This window comes from Gopherus evgoodei, chromosome 11 (assembly GCF_007399415.2).
Source record: "Gopherus evgoodei ecotype Sinaloan lineage chromosome 11, rGopEvg1_v1.p, whole genome shotgun sequence".
Lineage (NCBI taxonomy): Eukaryota > Metazoa > Chordata > Testudines > Testudinidae > Gopherus > Gopherus evgoodei.
In genome coordinates, this window is record NC_044332.1 from 52569504 (window position 1) to 52589716 (window position 20213).

The following is a 20213-nucleotide window of genomic DNA, read 5'->3' on the forward strand; positions in this document are numbered from 1 at the left end:
GGGATGTACTTATAAACAGAGAGTGCTCATTCATCTGCCACTCTTCTAATAGATTTAGAAATTCATGAAATGGCTGAGATTTCACATGCACTAAAGCCAGGAAATTCAGATTTGTCAATCCTACAGCAACACTAATTCAGCCCTAATCTGTATATGTAGGACTAGATTTTGGCCCATGCTGTGGCTCCTTCGTGCAACACGCTGGTATATCCAGCCTACCTGAGAGATTGCCTCTCTCCCCCAGATACAATGCCACAGATGAGATCAGCGTAGGCACTAATGCTACACCCCCCCCCTTGCAACAATGTAGAGAGGACAGTTCGCCTGGGGTATTCTCCATAAGGGAATGCTCTCCCAACCCAGGTGTGGAATTGCCTGGATTCGGTAATTTTCAGGTTATGTTGTAGGACCCAGTTGTACCTGGGGATTAAAGTTCAGAGCCCTGTGGGGAGGAGTTAGCACATACATTATGAGTTAATCCTTGGTAGGAGTGGCAAGATGAGTGAACTGGATTTTTGTTTGAATAATGGGTCAGTGGCTCAGGGCCTGCATGTGGGCACTTCTTATTCTAAACAGAAAGAAAATGCATAATAAATAAAGCTGAGCTCTTGGATATCTGGGGATTCCCTCCGCCTAGGACAAACCCCATCTGGCATAGTGCTGGTGTAGCCAGCTTCCTACCCCCTCTCCCTGCCTTTCCCTTGGTAAGTTTGAAGCAATTTGAGCTAGAAATAAAATAATTTTTTTCTACTAATATTTAAACAAAGCACAAACATTCAGTGTTTGAAGGGAGAACATAACATAAGAATGGTCATACTGGGTCAGACCAAAGGTCCATCTAGCCCAGTATCCTGTCTTCTGACAGTGGCCAATACCAGGGGTCCCAGAGGGAATGAACAGACAGGTTATCATGAAGTGATCCATCCCCTGTCGCCCATTCTCAGCTTCTGGCAAACAGAGGTTAGGGACACCATTCCTGCCCATCCTGACTAATAGCCATTGATGGACCTATCCTCCATGAATCTATCTAGCTCCTTTTTGAACTCCATTGTAGTATTAGCCTTCACAACACCCTCCAGCAAGGATTCCAGAGGCTGACAGTGCTTGCGTGAAAAAAAAAAAATCTTTTGTTTTGTTTTAAACCCGCTGCCTATTAATTCATTGGTGTCCCCTTGTTCTTGTACTATGAGAAGGAGTAAATAAGGAAGTGTTATTTACTTTCTCCATGCTAGTCATAATTTTATAGACATCTATCATACCTCCACCCCCAGTCATCTCTTTTCCAAGCTGAAAAGTCCCAGTTTTATTATTCTCTCCTCACTCGGAAGCCGTTCTATACCCCTAATCATTTTTGTTGCCCTTTTCAGAACCTTTTCAAATTCCAATATATATTTTTTGAGATGGGGCAAACCATATCGCACGCGAGTATTCAAGGTGTGGGTGTACCATGGATTTGTATAGAGGCAATCTGATATTTTCTGTCTTATTAGCTATCTAGCCCTTTCTTGATTCACAATATTCTGTTCGCTTTTTTGACTGGCTGCACATTGAGTGGATGATTTCAGAGAACTATCCACAATGACTCCAAGATCTCTTTCTTGAGTGGTAACAGCTAATTTAGACCCCATCATTGTATATGTATAGTTTGCATTTATCAACATTAAATTTCATCTGCCCTTTTGTTGCCCAGTCACCCAGTTTTGTGAGATCCTTTTGTAGCTCTTTGCAGTCTGCCTGGGACTTAACTATCTTGAGTAGTTTATATCATCTGCAAATTTGCCACCTCACTGTTTACCCCTTTTTCCAGATGGCTTATGAATATGTTAAATAGGACTGGGCCCAGTACAGATCCCTGGGGGACACCACTATTTACCTGTCTCCATTCTGAAAACTGACCATTTATTCTTACCCTTTGTTTCCTATCTTTTAACCAGTTACCAATCCATGGGATCATCCAGAAGTGCCCAAGAAAGCAAAGCCCTCAAGCAAGACTTTAGATCTGAACATTTGCTCTGGTGCCATTATACTTACAAATCAATGTAACTTAAATATTGTTTTCAGGTATAATGCTCATTGGATACGAGTACAATCTGAGAGTTCATATATGTTTTATTGTAATGAATACAGAGAGACTAAACATGACTTCTGAATTCCCAGAATGACAAATAGCTGTAAATGCCAATGAAAAAGGAGATAATGGAGCAAAAACTAATAGTAAGGAAAGAGTTAATATTTAATAAAGCAAACATTTGAATACAGAATCACATTTTTTTTTAATTTAGAGTTAGACAGAATAGATAAGAATTGGCATACTGCACTGAGTCAGAGCAATGGTCCATCTAGCCCCGTATCCAGTGTCTGATGGGCCAGTATCAGAGCTTCAGTAGGAGTGTACAGAATAGGACAGTTGGAGTGATCCACTCTGTCTTTGTTTTCTGGCTATTGGCAGTCAGAAGTTAAGGTTTCCCCGAGGATGGGGTTAATAGCCATTGATGGACCTATCCTCCATTAAGTTCTTTTCTGAACCCAGTTACACTTTTGGCCATCACAACATCCCATGGCAATGAGTTCCGCAAGCTAACTATATGTTGTGTGAACAAGTATTTCCTCTTGTTTGTATTAAACCTGCTGCCTATTAATTTTATTGGATGATGTATTGTGGGAAATGGTAAATAACACTTCTCAATACACTTTTTCTACATTGTTCATGATTTTATAGACCACAATCATATCCCTGCCTTAGTCATCTCTTTTCTAAGAGGAACAGCCCTAATCCTTTTTAGTCTCTCTCCTCATATGGGACCCATTCCATACACTTAATCATCTTTGTTGTCCTTCTCAGAACCTTTTCCAGTTCCACTATATTCTTTTTGAAATTGAGTGACCAGAACTGGATACAGTATTCAAGGTGTGGGCACACCATGGATTTGTATAGAATCTAGCTATTGAATTTCAATTGATTTTTGAAATATTTATGTGAATAAGTGTGGAACTCATATTTTAAAATGGAAAAAATGTATTTTTTTAACTTCTGTAGAATTTAAAATGTCAAATGATTTTGTGCTCACTTTGAAAAATTAAAAGGGACTGTATCAGTCTGTGAAACTGAGTTTATAATCTAATCTGTTAATCATCCTTTAACTAGATTCCCACTGCTAAGTAACCACTATTATGAAATGTGGTGTAATGCAGCCTATTATATCTGAAGTACAGTAAATACTAGACACGTTTCCAGCATGCAGTCTGAATGCTGAAGGTGCAGAATTGCAGTGTTTTCCCACAGTGAGCACATACTTAATAGCATAAAGAACTCCTGAGAATTGCTAGAAAAGGAAACAAGGTGAAGTGATTCACTCTTTCAAGGACCCTCTAGATCTGATAGAAGCTGTTCATCCTGCATTAAATGAGGTTAGCCTGAGAAATACCATGGAATTGAGGTAATAGGACTGGGTAATGAAGCCTACCTTAAAGGAAGGAAGAAAAAGGCTTGCTATTTTGGGGGGCTATTCAGTTTGTCGTTGCTGAAAACACCTTGTCCAGCTATCTCGTGTTAAATTCATATTTCAAATTGTTTTCAACACCATCCTTTATAACAGTGGTTTTCAAACTGTGGGTCGCGACCCAGTACTGGGTTGCAGCATGGAAGGCACTGGGTTGCAGCGGCTCTGGTCAGCACTGCCGAGCGGGCCGTTAAAAGTCCCGTCGGCTTGCTGCCTGGCTAAGGCAGGCTAGTCTCTCCGTGTTCTGACACTGTGCTGCACCATGGAAGTGGCTAACAGCAGCTCTGGCTCCTAGGTGGGGGGCCACGGGGCTTCGTGTGCTGCACTGTAAACCCTGGGAGATTAAGCACCACTGAAATTGCCACCCACAGGAGACCCTCTTGGCAGCACACCCTGTGACCTCTGATTGATTCAGGTGCACTATTTAAGCATGGAGGGAGGTCCAGGGACCTGTCTGTACAACTTAGCAGTATCTGGCCTGTTGTTACAACAGATCCCCACTCTCATTCTTGCTTTGCACCCAGGCTCTGCTCTTCAGCTCTGACCCTTGGCTTGACTCATGATCTTTGAGTAGACTCCTGATTCCTGACTCTGCTCTGACCTGCTGACCTGTGGCTTGACTCCTGGTTTCTGACTCTGGCTCTGACCCCTGGATTCCTGCAGTGTACACTCCTGGCCTGATTCCTATTCCTACCTGGTAGGCCAGACCACCAACATCCTGGTTGTGACACTGGCCAGTAGGCAAGTTAGCCAGCTCTCTAGCTGCCACTTCCTTGGCTGCCTGGCTGGTGAATGTGTAGGCTGCCAAGCTCCCTTTCCAGGAGTCAGTCTGCTCTGTAGCCCTGTTCCAGATCCTCCTTTTCCCCTTGAGGCCAGGAGGAGGGCCAGGCAGGAAGCCAGAGCCAGGCCATAAGAGCTGCCCGGGCAGCTGTGGGGAGCCCTGGACCAGCCATCTGTCCTGGTCTGGAGGCTGGGGTACCCAAGAACAGCCCCTGGCCCGTGTCCCTGCTCCTAGGGCACACTGCCCAGGCAGATTGAGGGTTCAGGGCTCCCCACAGTGTCCTGGGCTCCCTGGGCGGCTTTTACCATGGTCCAACTCCAGCTTCCAGCCTGGCCAGGGGGCAGGGCCTCGGGTGGAAGAGGAGGAGAATGGGCAGGGCCTTGTGGTGAGGTGGGGCTAAGGCCCATCTCAGCACCCCCGCACTGGGATGAGGCTGGTGCCGCTCCTGAGCCTCGGGCAGGCATAGAGTGGTGCTGCAGGGAATACAGAACAAATGCTGTCCTGGAGTTATTCAGTCCTGGACTAAGATTTGAAGTTTGCATTTCAGGACTGTCCTGCTCAATTGAGATGGGTGGTCACCCTACTGGAGGATGAGTACAAGTGAATTATTCCACTTTGCTGGAAATTCCACAGTATTAATAGTTCATTCCAATGTGGAATGGAATTAAATGAAACATCAGGACCCTGGAATTTACTTAAAAATGGAAATTCCCTTTTCCAACCAGCTCTAAATGTTCCCTGTTTTTTGTGTCAGGAGACAGGGAGAACAGAATATCTGATTGGTTTACCTAGTCCCTGAACTGGGTACTGAATATAGTCTAGCTTGCTTAACCTCCACTCAGCCAAGACTGAAATAATGCTTACAAGCTGAGAGACACATCAAGAAGAATTTGTGTGTTCCTACTGACTTTTCTGAAAGGCAAAAGATGAGAGATGCTGAATTTGGTGGTACTGGTGCTAAAATATCACATCATGTCTTCACATCATTATTGGGGCCTTTGAATCATGATATTTTCTACAGTGGCATTGGGCAGTGAAGTTTCTGCATATGAATAATTTTTTTTATTGTAAATGTTAAAGTTTTGTATAAGAAGAACAGTAGGATTTAGAAAGGCGATCCTAAGTAAATATATAAATCAGCTCTCTAATTTCATTTAGATTTTGGTCTTGATTTTTAGCAGGGTCTCAGCCCATCCACAATATTACTGCCACAATTATTTGTGCACACAGCAGCACCTAGAAGCCTAAAATGCTAATTTGCTGATGCAGTCAGGCAATTAGGCTTCTAAAGAGATACCATTGTCTGTGCAAATCCTTTCCCCCCTAAATTTAGTTGCAGGAGAAAAACTCCACCTACTAAGTCAGAGTCCACTTTTGGTCCTTATTAACCTGATTCTTCGTTATGCAGCTGTAACTATTCCACCTTTTCCCTTTACTATATGGACTATTTATCTGCTGAGACACAGAAAGGAGCTCATCTTTAACTCACTGAAGGCATAGGAATGAGAGCACAGTTTTCTAGCTGTTTGTAACCTGATTAAAGCACATTTCCTATACATCAGTGTAGGACTATGAATTTTGTAGTCTTTTTCTTTGCCTACTGCACAGCTGAATTAAACTAAGGTGTGTTCATATATATACATGTTACAACAACTATCTTGTTAATGCTTCAATGGATATGAAGCTATTGTTGGAAAAAAACATTTACGGCCAGATAGCTCTTGCTACGTCCTTTTGGCAGGTTTTTGAATGATAGCATTGCAAATTCTATCATTCAGCCACAAAACGGGGCCATGCCGGTAATGATTTCTTGTGAGATGAAATGGGAATTGAGTGTGACCAGTGGCCATGCAAAGCACTAAGATGTGCATGAGAGAGAACTGCTTATTCAGAAAGATTTTAAATAATGTCCTTGAACCGGACTGCAGCGATGCTATCTAAAAGCCATTTAATAGAGCACTTTTCCATATGTGATTGCTATCCAATTCCTGCCAACTCAGCTTCTCTTTGTTTTGCTTCTCCTTAGTAGCTAGAACAGAGGTGCTGTCATGTATGATTGGGTGGGTGACCTCAGTCTCAGTGCCAAATGGATGACTAAAATTAATACAGAAAATTCAATCCACTGTCATGTGGCTGAAATGCCAGCTTTGTTCATCATGCAACTGCTAGCTTATCTCCGTAACCTCTTCGATACTGCACCTAGATTTAATCCTTATAGTCTTATTAATTATTATTATTATAGCACATTAAAATTATATTATAGCACATTAAAAAAAAAAAGCTATGCCATCGTCTGTATGTCCAGAGGGTCATATACATACACACTTTGCTGTCTTAGAAGCTATAGATAGATGTGATCCTAGGGAAGTGTGATCAGGTCAAGGAAACCTCTTATAGATGTGCAAAATATTCACAATGCAGTGCACACCTACTCAGAATTCAAGTGGTTTTGTATTTGGTAATGGAGTCAAAAACTGGCCTGTTTTTGAGGAAAATTGTGTAAAGTTTGTAGGAAATGGAGCATGAAATCCAGTGAAAGCTGGCCCATTACTTAAGCAAATGTTTTTTCACATCTACATGTGTGCACTTGCATTTATGCACTGTTTGCTGCAAAAAGAACCAAAAATTAAGAATAGAACAAAACTGGGACTGGGGATGGGCAAAATCATGAAAACAACATGGTGATTTTCACATTAAATTCCATGAAACTGAAATTACTGAGTTTTGCACCATCTTGAGATCCACATGGGTTTTATCAGGGAGAGGGTTAAAACCTTCAGTTAAACAGCCAGCTGCCCCTTGCCTTCTGCTAACACGAATATATGGATCTGGAGGTGTTTCCTGTAAAAATCCTGAGGAAACAATTTTACAAGGGGCAAACCTGTAGGGGGTTTGGGATGCATGCTAGGGAAAAACTAAGACATTTTAGGGTATTCTGGCAGCCTGGTTGAAGCAAGTCTTTTTTTTTCCTATTCTTTTGTGGATTATGGGTCAAGCAAGCCCTTCGTACTGTGCCCATTACTCAGGTATCTGAGGACACTGTCACAGGCAGATAAGATGGATGGACAGTGTTAGTATATGTGTTTTGAAACCCGGATCTGAATTTTGAGGCTTGGACCTTTCTGTAGTACACCTCTACCTCCATATAATGCTGTCCTTGGGAGCCAAAAAATCTTATCGCGTTATAGATGAAACTGTTTTATACTGAACTTGCTTTGATCCACCAGAGTGCACAGCCCCACCTCCCCCGAGCACTGCTTTACTGTGTTATATCAGGTGGCGTTATATCGAGGAAGTGGTGTACTGAGGTTGATTGCAATGTCATAAACAACTCGTCATGCCCTGCTGCTGGAGTGAAGCAGCTTTGTGATGCATTACTTGTATACTTTAGATTTCTTTCAGACATGTCAGCTTCCTCACCAATTGATGTCCTTATTCTAGGAAGTCATTTTTATTGGATGCTCTTAATCTTGTTAAATAGAAATGGAGCTGTTGGACCACTCAGTTGTTGTTGTTTTCAGAAATTAAACCATTTCTGTCCTTCTCTAATAGCAAAGATGAGTCCAAATGACACTGCAGTAACTCCTCACTTAAAGTCGTCCCAGTTAACATTGTGTCATTGCTGATTAATTAGGGAACATGCTCATTTAAAGTTGTGCAATGCTCTACTCTTACATTGTTTGTTTGGCTGCCTGCATTCTCCACAGCTGGCAGCCTTCCTACACCCCCACCCCCACCCCACAGCACCTCCTGCCTGCTGGCAGACCCCCCAGATCAGCGCCTTTCCCCTCCTGCCCCCACCTCCTGCCCATGGCAGTCAGCTGGCTTGTGGCATTTAGCAGGCAAGAGGGAGAGGGGAGGAGCGAGGACTCAGCGCATAGACTCCCCCTGCCTCCTGAACACTGCTAACCAGCTGATTGCCCCGTGCAGAAGATGGGGAAGGGAGAGCCTGCGTGCCAAGTCCTTGCTCCCCGACCCGCCTCCTAGATGCTGCAAGCCAGCTGATTGTCCCAGGCGGGGGGGGGGAGGAGTGAGGACGCAGCGTGCAAAGTAAAGGGGGAGGAGGTGGGGGGAGAAGAGGTTGGTCAAGGATGGAGGCTTGGGGGAAGGGGTGGAGTGGATGGGCCGAGGGTTGAGCTCCCTGCCCCTGGCAAAGTCAGTGCCTGTGCTAGCAAGAATAACAAGAGGAGCAGCCAGACAATCCATCCTCTTTCACCTTCTGACTCCACTACCTCAACCAAGCTTCATACTCCGTAGTGATGATTGTAGTATTAAATTGTTTCTTTAAAATTGTTTAAAACTTGTACCTTTATTAAATTGCTTGTTTTGAAATTGTTTAAAATGTATATAATGCCTTTTATCTGGCAAAAAGAAAAAATTTTCCCTGGAACCTAACCCCTCCTATTCACATTAATTCTTATGGGGAAATTGGATTTGCTTAACATCATTTCACTTAAAGTTGCATTTTTCAGGAACATAACTACAACTTTAAGCGAGGAGTTACTGTACTGATTTTTGAAGCAGCCTTTCCTTTGAGAGATGATTCTCCTATTAGGCTTTCATAGTGAATATTAACTTCCAAGACCACCATTTGCCAACCTGACAGAGACACAGTCAAAATCAGTGCACATCAAGCAATGTTGTGCCAAGCACATGAGTTTCAGACGAAGCGCTGTTAGAAGCCTGCTTTGGGGGACTGAGAAATGGGAGAACTGTCTCCAAAAAGTCAATCACTAAGCCCACGTCCAGACTAACCCGCGGCATCGGCGGGTTAAAATTGATTGCTCGGGGATCGATATATCGCGTCTAGTCTGGACGCGGTGTATCGATCCCCGAGCGCGCTTACATCGATTCCGGAACTCCATCAACCCGAACGGAGTTCTGGAATCAACACGGAGAGCCGCGGACATCGATGCCGCGCCGTCCAGACTGGTGAGTACCTCGATTTTAGAAATTCGACTTCAGCTACGTTATTCCCGTAGCTGAAGTTGCGTATCTAAAATCGATTTTAATACCTAGTCTGGACGTGGCCTAAGATCCTAATCCTCAAAAGTGAAGACTGTGGAACATGCTGTGAAATTCAGACTGTGTTCAGATATGTCATTTGACTCGCTCCTTTTCAGAAGTGGGGTTCCATCTTGCCCCTTTATAGAAATAAGAAAAAGTCTCAAGCCATGGTTTTTCTCACTTATCAGTACACAGGCTCCAAGTTATTGATAAATGTATAGACAGCTGGCTGGAACTGAAATTTTTGATAAAAAGTGCACCCCTCGCCCATGTTTATTAACCGGATACAGAGCTGGTAAAACGTCTCAAAAATATTTTTTAGAGAAAAAATAAAGAAAAGTACACACTCGAATCTTTATGGTTGTACATGATTCTTTACAGACTGTACATAAATAACAGGGCTGAAATCCTGGCCCTATAGTACCCAGTAGAAATTCTGCCACTGACTTCAGTGGGGTCAGGTTTCCACCCCAGCCCCTGCCCAAAGAGCTTAAACATGAATTATTTTAGAAAGTTTTATAGTATATAGCATAGGTAGATGACTGGCTAGTGTTGCAATGTGTAACTTATAGCATCAGTTTCTTCTTAATAGAACCCAAGGCCTATTTGTCAAACTCTGTAGGTTGCAGACATATTTATATGTCCTTCTAAGTACTTGTTTGGTTTTCAATTAGAAAATGCCTTTTTATAGGTAGGTATTAAGGCTCTGGTTTTAGTGACAACATAACAGGACACATTAATGTAATACTTGGAGTCTTGTGATTTCCTTGCTTGTTGAAAGCTTTCTCAATTCTGTCATTTTGACAAGCAAAGACCATCTACTGCACTCAGATGCAGTTTATAAAAGTGGAAATATGCTTATCTCTTAATGTTATAGGCAAACACTTCCTTATTCACACATAGTTTTTGGAACGTTAAATGTCAGTTTTTCAGATGTTTCCAAATGCTCTGATGTGTATCTAGTGAGATTGCCAAAGGTTCCCATAACACGTATTTTTCTAAAAGCCCTTTGAAACTAGTAAAATGCGATCAAGAGTAGGGGAGTCCCATCAACATACCAACAGTGTAATGGAAGAACCTTTTTGATGGCTAAGTTTCATGTAGTACACAGTTTAAAATTCCTTGATTTAAAGTTTCTTAATTTTAATTTACTTTTAATGCTTGTGACAAGAAGTATTTGGATTAAAAACTACAGAGATGTAAACCTTCTAATCAACCACATAACAGGAACAGCACCAGTATGAGCTTTTTACACACTTCCCGTCTGACATTCCTCACCCTTATTAAAGAGTGCCCAACTCGGAGACAGAAACAGAGCTACCATTCTGTGCTCTCTTAGTCTTGTCCTCTGCTGAGGCTGCCAAAAGATGAGCTGACTGTAGCCACAGTTTTTGTGATACAGGTCCCTAACTACTCAGAATTAGCCTTAGGCTAACATTCATTTCATATGAGACTCCTGAACAGATAGTAACAACTCTGTCATTAGTTAATTACCAACCTGGGCCTGATTTAAAATCAGGTACATAAAGGTGAAAGGGTCCTTGTGCCATTATCAAGCTACTTAAACCAGTCTCAACTGGAAAAGAAAATATACCTTGTTAATCTCCTGCCATGTAGTTCCCGCTTTGTATATAGTGAGAAATGGGCTCAGAAAGGTAACGCCTTGTTTTTTCATTATGTGGGTTTGTATGAACTTAATCACAGGCTGCTTTAATCAATGCCTTTGCTTTTAAAGGATGGTTTTAAAAAAAGAGCAAATGCTACCTGTGATGGGGTAGACTATGCCCTGAGGTACCCCTGCTGGAGGCTTTGTGTCCTGGCCACATCCTGCCCCAGAAAAGGGCAGTGGACAGGTCTTCCAAGCTGCCTAGAGCGGCAGTGCGGGAAGCAGCCAATCAGGGCCCAGCAGGCTAGTATAAGAAGAGCTGCAGGACTAGGGCACAGTGAGTTCCTTGTTAGACTTGGAGGGGAGTGGAAGGTGCACTAGCTGGGTAAGGGAGCTATGGAACCTTGGACATAGGAGCGCTGGCAGAGGCTGAGGGGAATGCAAAGAAGGTGTGGGCTGGCTGATGGGACTCCGCCAGGACAAGGCCCTGAGGTGAAGAATGTGCTGGAGCCATGGGGAAGTGACCTGAGGAATGGTAGCAGCAATGCAGTTTATTTAAAGGTACCTGGTGGATGGCTGCTATTTATAAGGTCACTGGGCTGGGACCTAGAGCAGTGTGCACACCTGGGTTCTCCCCACCAGCCACTGGGAAAGTGGACTGGACTTTGAGGTACCCCAGAAGGGGAACTGAACTATAGTTGCCCAGCTGGAGAGCTGTGGCCAGAAAGGCCCTGAGAGGGCAAAGATATTGCTTCCAGGGAGGGAGCCCTGGAGCACTGCTCTACACCGGAGCAGGGACAGCTTGAGAGAGAGATTAGAGTGCACTGAGAGAGGCCCATGTTGGACTTGTACCCTGGAAGGGGTTTGGTTTGCTGCTGTTTTACATACAGTGTGTGACTTAACCAGAGGGCTGAGTCACTGAAGACTCACCACAAACAGAGAGCGAGAGAGTGCAGGCAGATGAGAGGTGAGTTTACAACTCCATTACATTACCCTTTAAATAAAATTACATTCTCATACCAGTGAGATCTTCTTATAGTCAGCACGTAAATGGTTTATAAAGTTTATGCATATATATCAGCAACACTTGTATTTAAATTCCTAACCACAGATTACACACTATATGGCAGAATGCTCTAAGGAAACAAATGAAGATCCAAATGTCTGTTATCTATGATTCTGTAGGAATTTAATTAAACTTTAATAGTGGTAATATTCACACATATCCTCTTAAGCTACACTGTCTCATTAACTTCAGTCCTCTGGCCACTTGTGATAAGAGTTGATGACACTTTCTCACATGATACATTCAGTGACAAGTGCTTCAGCTAAAAACTCATCCTCCACCTTGGGTATGACCCTTCCTCTCTCATTTTTTGTGTGCATTGTCAAGTTAGACTGTAAATTCCTGCCCTAAAGAGTTATCTCTTAGTATATGTTTGTGCAGGGCCTATCACCATGTGGCTCTATTCTTGGTATCATTATACAAATGTTTTGACAAATAAAATCCATGGCAAGAATATCTAATTTTTGGAAAACTCAAGAATCTGCATTCCCTCTCCCCCATTAATTCTACACAGCATGAAAAATACATTTTCAGACACTTGTACCTGCTAACATTAATTTGACAACGTGCTATAACTTTGGGAACAATTTTACTTTTCTCTCCACATATTTTCCTGAAGGAAGTTTCTGCATCAGATTAGGACACTTTTGTGATCAGGCTCTATGTCAAACACCTGTCTTGCAACTGTAGTTGTATTACATGCTACATTGATCTAACTTTGGTGCAAGACACACACGTCCAAATTCTGCCCTTGGATGAGGCTGATGAAAGTTCAGTGCGTCTCTCTAAGGACAAAAATTTTATTGTACTTCTCATACAGAACTAGGCAGGCAAAGTCAGGCCAAATAAAAAGTGATGTATAAGATTCTATGGTTATTTAGATGACAAATGTAGGCCCTTTAAACAGAGAGAAAGACACTGTCTGCTTCTCGGGTAAGGGCACTGTCTAAAAAGACAGACTGATGAAGGGGCAGCGGTGATCTGATGTAAAAGCAAAAAAATGACTGCAATGTATATAGGCACATGGGACTAACAGACTGTTTTGTTTAAATATAAATACTGACCTACTACTAATTCCTGACCCAAACATCATCTAGGAACTTTAAAAAAACATTTTTTTCCAAACCCACTAAAATTCTAGATAATTCCTCCATTTCCCATGAACCCACTAGCTTTCCTTAACACAGCAAATTCAGACTCTTGCCTGAATCCTCTCTATATCTCCTACTAAGAGCCTTCCCTTCCGTGGTGAAATTAGAAATTCAGGAAAGTCACAATGAGATCAGAGGGGCTTCTGGGGTCAACACTAAGTGAAGAGGACAAATTGCTAATGTAATGAAACTTAAATTAGGGAACAATTAGACTGAATACAAGGAAATACTTTTTAATGATATTACGGTAGAATAATCCACCAAGGAGAGTGGTGGAATCTCCACTGCTTGAGTGATTTAAAACTAGAATGTATTAAGCTCTAGAAAATATTCTATAGGAAACAATTGTTCTCTAATAATGAACTGAAACTAACAGGAGTTCTCCATCTCTTTAAAAAAAAAAAAATTATTCCAAGGTGTCTTCTTCCAAAATTTAACAGATGGGAATCCAGTCTGTTTGATTTCCCCAATTTCTTAAACTGAATTCTCCTTTATTATAAAGTAGAAGAATCTTTCTGTTCTGACTTATTTTTTAGACCGGTATACACCAGTCACTTCAATGGAGTTATTCCTGATTTACAGCAGCATAAGGCAGAGGGGAATCAGACCCCGGGAATCTTAATGGATATAAAATTGTATAAAACCACTCCAGCCCTCTAATATCAGTATTCATTATATTATTCAAAACATTTGTCCATCTGACTTTCACACCACAAGGCAGGAACCTGAGGCAAAGGACTACTACCCAATATACTGTGGGGTGGGTGTTTGCTGATTTGTATCCTTTTGAATCATTGCAGTGTTTTCCCAAATTAATGCCTTTCTCCCTTTTACCAAGTTTTATTTTGTTATACAGACTCAGCACTTGAGTCAATGCAGTGATGAAAAATGCCTGTCCCCTATCTACATTAATTCTTTGAAATTAGTTGAACTGAGCTGTACTAGCAGACCAATGATAGATTTGCTGACGTATCTAATGAGAGTATTGGATGCACAAGGTATTCAGAATTTGGCCCTATCCAAATATCAGAAGCATTTTATGTTATAGGGTCTCCTTCATTAAACACATTTGTATATTATGTGTGACTTAATCCTGTGCAACCTCTGAAAAGTAACACAATGTACTTACAAAGGAATAGTTTAAACTCTCTCTCTATATAATTTTTTTTTCATATTTTAAAGGCTACCAAGTCGCATACAATAATGGACTAAACTGTGTTCTCGTCTCTCTTTATTCATGGAAACATGCCCGTGTCTGTAATTTTGGATTAGGGCCAACCTACTTTTATCTGAGCCATGGAGATCATGAGCAAGAATCTCCTTTCAGAACTCCAGAGATGTTCACCTGGTTGATATGCAGAGGCATTTTCATTTCATATACATACAGACACCTTCTGCCATTGGTATTCTTCTGGTGCAGTAAGTTTTGTGTAGCTGTGGTAATGTACTCTGGCATACTTCTAACACATACTGGCAATTCTTTAGTAGCTCCTCCCTTGCACAAAATACATTGTGTATATATGCCAAGTAAAAATTGTATGATAACTGTTCACTTGTATATTTAACTAACAAACCTTATATCCACAGAGGCATTTCACACTTTGATTAAACTAGTGATGGGCAAGCCATGAGCAATGCAGCCACTTACCAAATGAGAGCCCTACCCCCTGTTCCTTTATTTCTAAGGAAAATGCTACAAACAACAGTTGACATCACTCTGAAACACCAAAAAACCCCCAAACATTCTAAAATAAAGAAAAGATAATCTGTGTATTTACAAAATATTTAAAAGACAAAATTATTTCTTTAATATGATGCACCCATGAGTAGTTTCTTCTGAATTTGACGAATATTTAAAAAAAACCAAACACTACTGATTTAGATTTTAACCTTTATTTAAGTGACTACCACAGTTCAGTGTTTTTACAATTATAGTGCCACCTAGCTAATGAAAATAAGAAACTGTAATTACCCTAAGAGGATATGCTGGAAAAGGAACTGAAACATTGATAACCTTTAGAGGAGGGAATGTTTTTTTGTTAAGGCTGGAATTTTTTCTTAAGAAGATCCTGTGTAAATGAGCTGGCTTGGTAACGTGCCTACTGGACATGCATTCATTTTCCACATGTATTTTTAGTTTAGTTTTTACTTGGGATTAAAGATGAAACACAACAGCGATTGTTGACTATTCAGAAAATATAATTGGAAGAAACTGAGGTAGTTTTGCAAACATAGAACACTGTCCTTATAGAAAAAAGAATCACATTTCACAGAATCACAATAATAAAGCACATTTTAAAGGTTAACTTTTAACCTTTTTACTGAGGCAAGGATACCAAAAGATGGATTCAGATGGGGTGTTATGCCCCCAGAAAATATGTATAATCCACATTTTACCCTTTTATAATAGCTAATTTTCTGCATGAAGGATTTCAGGATTGATCCCTCTGAGTCCAAAAAGCCATAACATATGTCATGTTTCAAAAATAAAACTAAAGGACACAGTGGCCCACATTCTCTTCTACACTGACTTCTGCTCTGCACAGAATCACCATCAAGGGCCCAGCGGTGTCTCCATGATTAACTGGACCAGTCTGTGCTGGTATAGACCTAATAGTTGCTCTGACCCATAGTAGATGGAAATGTAGGCCCAGGACCATACACCAGCTGGGGATGGCTAGAGCTTAGTGTGCTCAGGCCATGTTTCCTCTGTACGTCTTCCCACTCCTAATATGTTACTTGCATTAGAGGCAGTGATACAGGAGCAAGCAATGCTGGGTCTGAGCCAACTGACAGCCCCACCATATCAGCTAGGAGGCCTGTGTGGACTAGTGTTATTCATAACATTCTTCTCATGTTTTTGTTATTCCTTAATCTACTAAGTATATCCAGATTATACCCTTTATAGCTGTATTTCCTTCATTCAGAGGGATGTTAATGATAGCTATTTGTGGAACTGTCTGTTAGTATTTAAGTGCAGAGTGTTATCTTTCCATCTAAAAATCTCCGCACTATACAAAAGCCTCAGAATATACTTGTAGAGCCTTTTGGACAAATCAGCAAAGAAAGATCAGAGATTTTTTCTCAAACCTGTATCACAAGTCAATGACTGAAACAGAACCCAGATGTCCTGATTTCCAATCCTTTAAAACCTACAAAATCCCATTGCTTCCCTAACTAACTAGATTAGTAATTTTGCACTGTTTAGAATTTACGGGACAAATTAACCATTAGATCAGACTCCTTACTTGATTTCTTGTGACTCTATATGGCATAGCAACTAGAACTTGCCCCCCAAAAAGGGGGCGAGGGCAAATATTTTATGGATTTTAATGAAATTTCCTCTGCATTTTTGTCCATCAAATTTTTTTTAATCAACCAATTCTAAGAGCAACAGTTCTGGCTCAGAAAGAGGACAGTGATAGGTCAAAATACTATTCCACAAAGTTGTGCAAAAATAGCAGAAAAGAGGATCAACATTGCAGTGCAACTCTAAGCAATGTAATACTATCGTATCAGTGCTGTGCCTAAATGTGAATCGCTACAAGGCTACATATTTTTATGACAGAAAAAGGAGGAGGCAACAAGAGCCCTTAGGGCCACATCTTTTAAGGAATTTGCTAAACTCTGTCTCTTCTGCAAATACCAGCAGCTTTTTCAGCAGAAAGATGAAAATCAGTCGTGGCTAAACCACCAGCCTTGGGCTTTTGGTCTTTGTCTCAGTGGAGTGTTAGTCTTAGCTGCTGTGTCACAAATGAGATGGCAGTCTGTGCTGTTTGTTCTGCATTACTGTTCGTTTGGCCCCATTTACTAGAAGGCCCTAATATGCAGCATTCCTTTACCATGGGGACTATCTTTAACATTTGGACTAATTGCTCTACTACATTAGTACAGAGCAAGCAACATTCAGCCTACTGAAGTTATTGAATGAAAAATAGTCATTGATTCTTATGATAAACTTACTGGATTGTGTTGTAATTGTTTTTATTAAAATATCAAATTGCACATAGCCCTCCATCATATGGAGAATAGACTACTGTGTTTGGATGAAGAAGGCTATCTGGTAGAGCTATAGCTCTTTCTTCGCTATTGCATTTAGGCACTGATTCATTCAGCCAAGCACTTAAGCAAATGCTTAATTTTAAGCTGCAGCCTCATTAACTCAATGGGACTTCAGCGTGTGCTTAAACTAAAGCACTCAGAAAAAAGGTTTCACCATGACTAGATGAACATACATGCTTGAAGGTATGTTCCTCTACGCTAGCATGGGGTGTGGTCAGAAACTGAGATGTGCATGGTTAGACCAGGGATCAGGGCCAGGGGCCAGAGCAGGAATCAATAACGGGGTTGGAACAGGGCAGGAACAGCTTAGATGAGCTCCTCTCTCCTCATGTGCTGCAGACATTGTTGAGGTCAGTTGAAATGTTCCAGCTAACAGGCCCTAAACTGGAACGTCAAGGGACTGGGGGCAGCGCTTTCTTACTTCAGGCCCTTGCTGCTTTGCTTCAGTCTCACACATCACAATTATGGCACAGTGCAAAAGGTCGCTCACCTCCCCCCTGACATGTGTGACCAAAAGAGGGCTGGGGGTGTGGACAAAGGATCATTTGCTTTTTGGGGAGTTGCCCCTTTTCACTCTCAGAATGTGTCTAAACTTACTGTAGTGCCACATGAGTATTACAACATGTTGTACAGGTTCCCTGAGCAATGATTAACTGAGTTTTCATAAATCTGAACACAAATAAATGAAATTACAGACATTTGCCAGGTGATTATTAAAGATTCGGTACAATAAATGTCAATGAAAGAAGAACACTGTGCGGAGTATAAAACAAAGCAGCATCCTTTTGAACTACCCTGCATGTGTCACTTCATTTCTCAGGATCTGCCAAGCATAAAATACAGCTTTTCTCCCTCACTGATAGGAAGAAAGTGGAGAAGAAAGAGGATCAAATTCTCCCTTGCTCACTGTCCCCCTTACATTGCTCCAGCACCATGCAGAGAGTAGAAAACTAGTGGAAACAGTTCCTTGGAAATTCTTGCTCATGAAGGGGTCCTCTTGGCTGACATGGAGCCAGTTAGGGCAGGTCAGCCAGGAAAGGAGGAAATGTTCTGGGTATAAGGAAAATGTTTTGTTTTTGCGATTCTCTGCTTCCTACAGCTCATGGGGGGCCAGGAGAAGCAGAGTATAAATGAGCAATTTCAATGCTATTCTAACTTACGTGGGGCCAGGGAGGCCTCTCACTGCCACAGGAGTGGAAAGATGTCTTAAAACCTCCTTTGCCCATTGCAGTACTGAGTTCAAAAATAGAGCAGCACAGAATCACGCCAAATGGCTTAAGATACTGGAGTAACAAACTCTCCACTATGGATGTACTTTTTCTTGTGGTTGGAGCCAGGGGAGGCTCTAGCGCTTTTTGCTGGCCCAAGTATGGCAGTCAGGGAGCCTTCAGCAGTGTTTCTCTGGGAGGTCTGCCGGTCACGCGGATTTGGCGATGAGATGATTTGCTTGATTGGAATGGTAAAATTACTAGTCATAACCTGCTTAGAAAGTACAGAGTGAGGAAAAGAGGCAGAGTGGAGGTGGATGTAGTGGTACACTACACAAAGATGTTATTACTTGTTTGAGAGTTATTGATCACTTGGAACCACAGAATAATTAGATAATGTACCCAACAGGAGGTAACCTTAATTTGCACCTTATTAGGATAGATAAAGATGACTTAATCCCTACACTGGATGTTGGTTGCTGTCTAGGGACCAGTGATCATGACCCAATTACATTTAATGTGGGCAAACAGAAGATAGTTCCTGTCAGTAACATATATATACTTTGGTGCTTCAAAAGTGCTAAATTCCCAAAGCTGAGGAAAATTCTGAATGAAATTGAGTAGGAGAAAAAAATTAGACAGAAAAATACTAGAAAATTGAGAGTTTTATTTAAGATGAATTCACTAAATGGCCAAAAAAGCCATGATTCCACAATCGAGAAAGAGGTCAACTTTAGCGAAAAGCTCCTCCTGGTTCAGCGGAAAAGTGAAGGCAGAAATTAGAAATCAAAAAACAATATGTAATAAGTGGAGGAGGAGGGGAAATAGGTGTCTGTCACTATAAATTAGAAGTTATGAAGTACAGAAAGGTGATAGGGGAAGCTAAAGACAGGGAAAAAATTCAAATCTGCTACGGCTAAGGACAACTAGAAGGCATTTTAAAGTATATTAGGAACAAAAGAAACCCTAGCAAGTGTATAGGCCCATTGCTAAATGGAGATGGCAAAATTGTTAAAGATGCAGAAGTGTTCAATAAATACTCCTGTATATGGAAAGAAGTAGGATGATGTGTTTAACGGGGTCGTCTGCTCCTTTTGGACCAGACAGCCCTATTCGGAGACTTCAGTAATTTCCAGAACAAATTTACTCAGTGTGCAAGTAAAAAATGATTGCGCTAAATTCCTTACCTATGCAAGCTCATGCCTGGTGTAGGTAGGTAGGTGGGCAAGGACGAGGGAAGGCAAACGTTGGTCTAAGCGACTTTTATTCCACCACTGACCTTGGGGGCAGCGAGGCCCAAACTAAGCCTAGGCCCCAAGTAAGGAGGCCAACCTAACACCTCCAGAACAGTCCTTAGGAAGGGATATAGTGGAGCGGGGGGGAGAGGAAACATAGTGCAAAGCTGCCACCCAAAGACTCCCTGCACTGGGGGAATCCTCAGCTCCCTTGTTACATAAATTTTAAGTCACCTGTGCACCACTGGAACAGTACAAAAGGTACTCAGGGAAGGATCCGGTCTAATGTTTCCAAGTGCTAGCCCTGCAAATTCAACCCATGCACTGAAAATCAAGCTTGGTTCTTACTTTCTCATACATCTCTGCCAATAGTACAGATTCTACAGACCAAATTCAGCACTCATGATTAAGATTAAAATTTTGTCACACAGTTATTTTTAGTAAAAGTCATGGACAGGTTACAGGCAATAAATAAGAATTCATGGAAGCCCAATCCCACCAGCAGGAGCCACAACCCCTCAGTGTGAGGCTGAAGCCCAGTCCACACTGCCAGGGGCTGACAGCCCAAACTCCACTGCCTGCCCTCAGGTGGGGGGA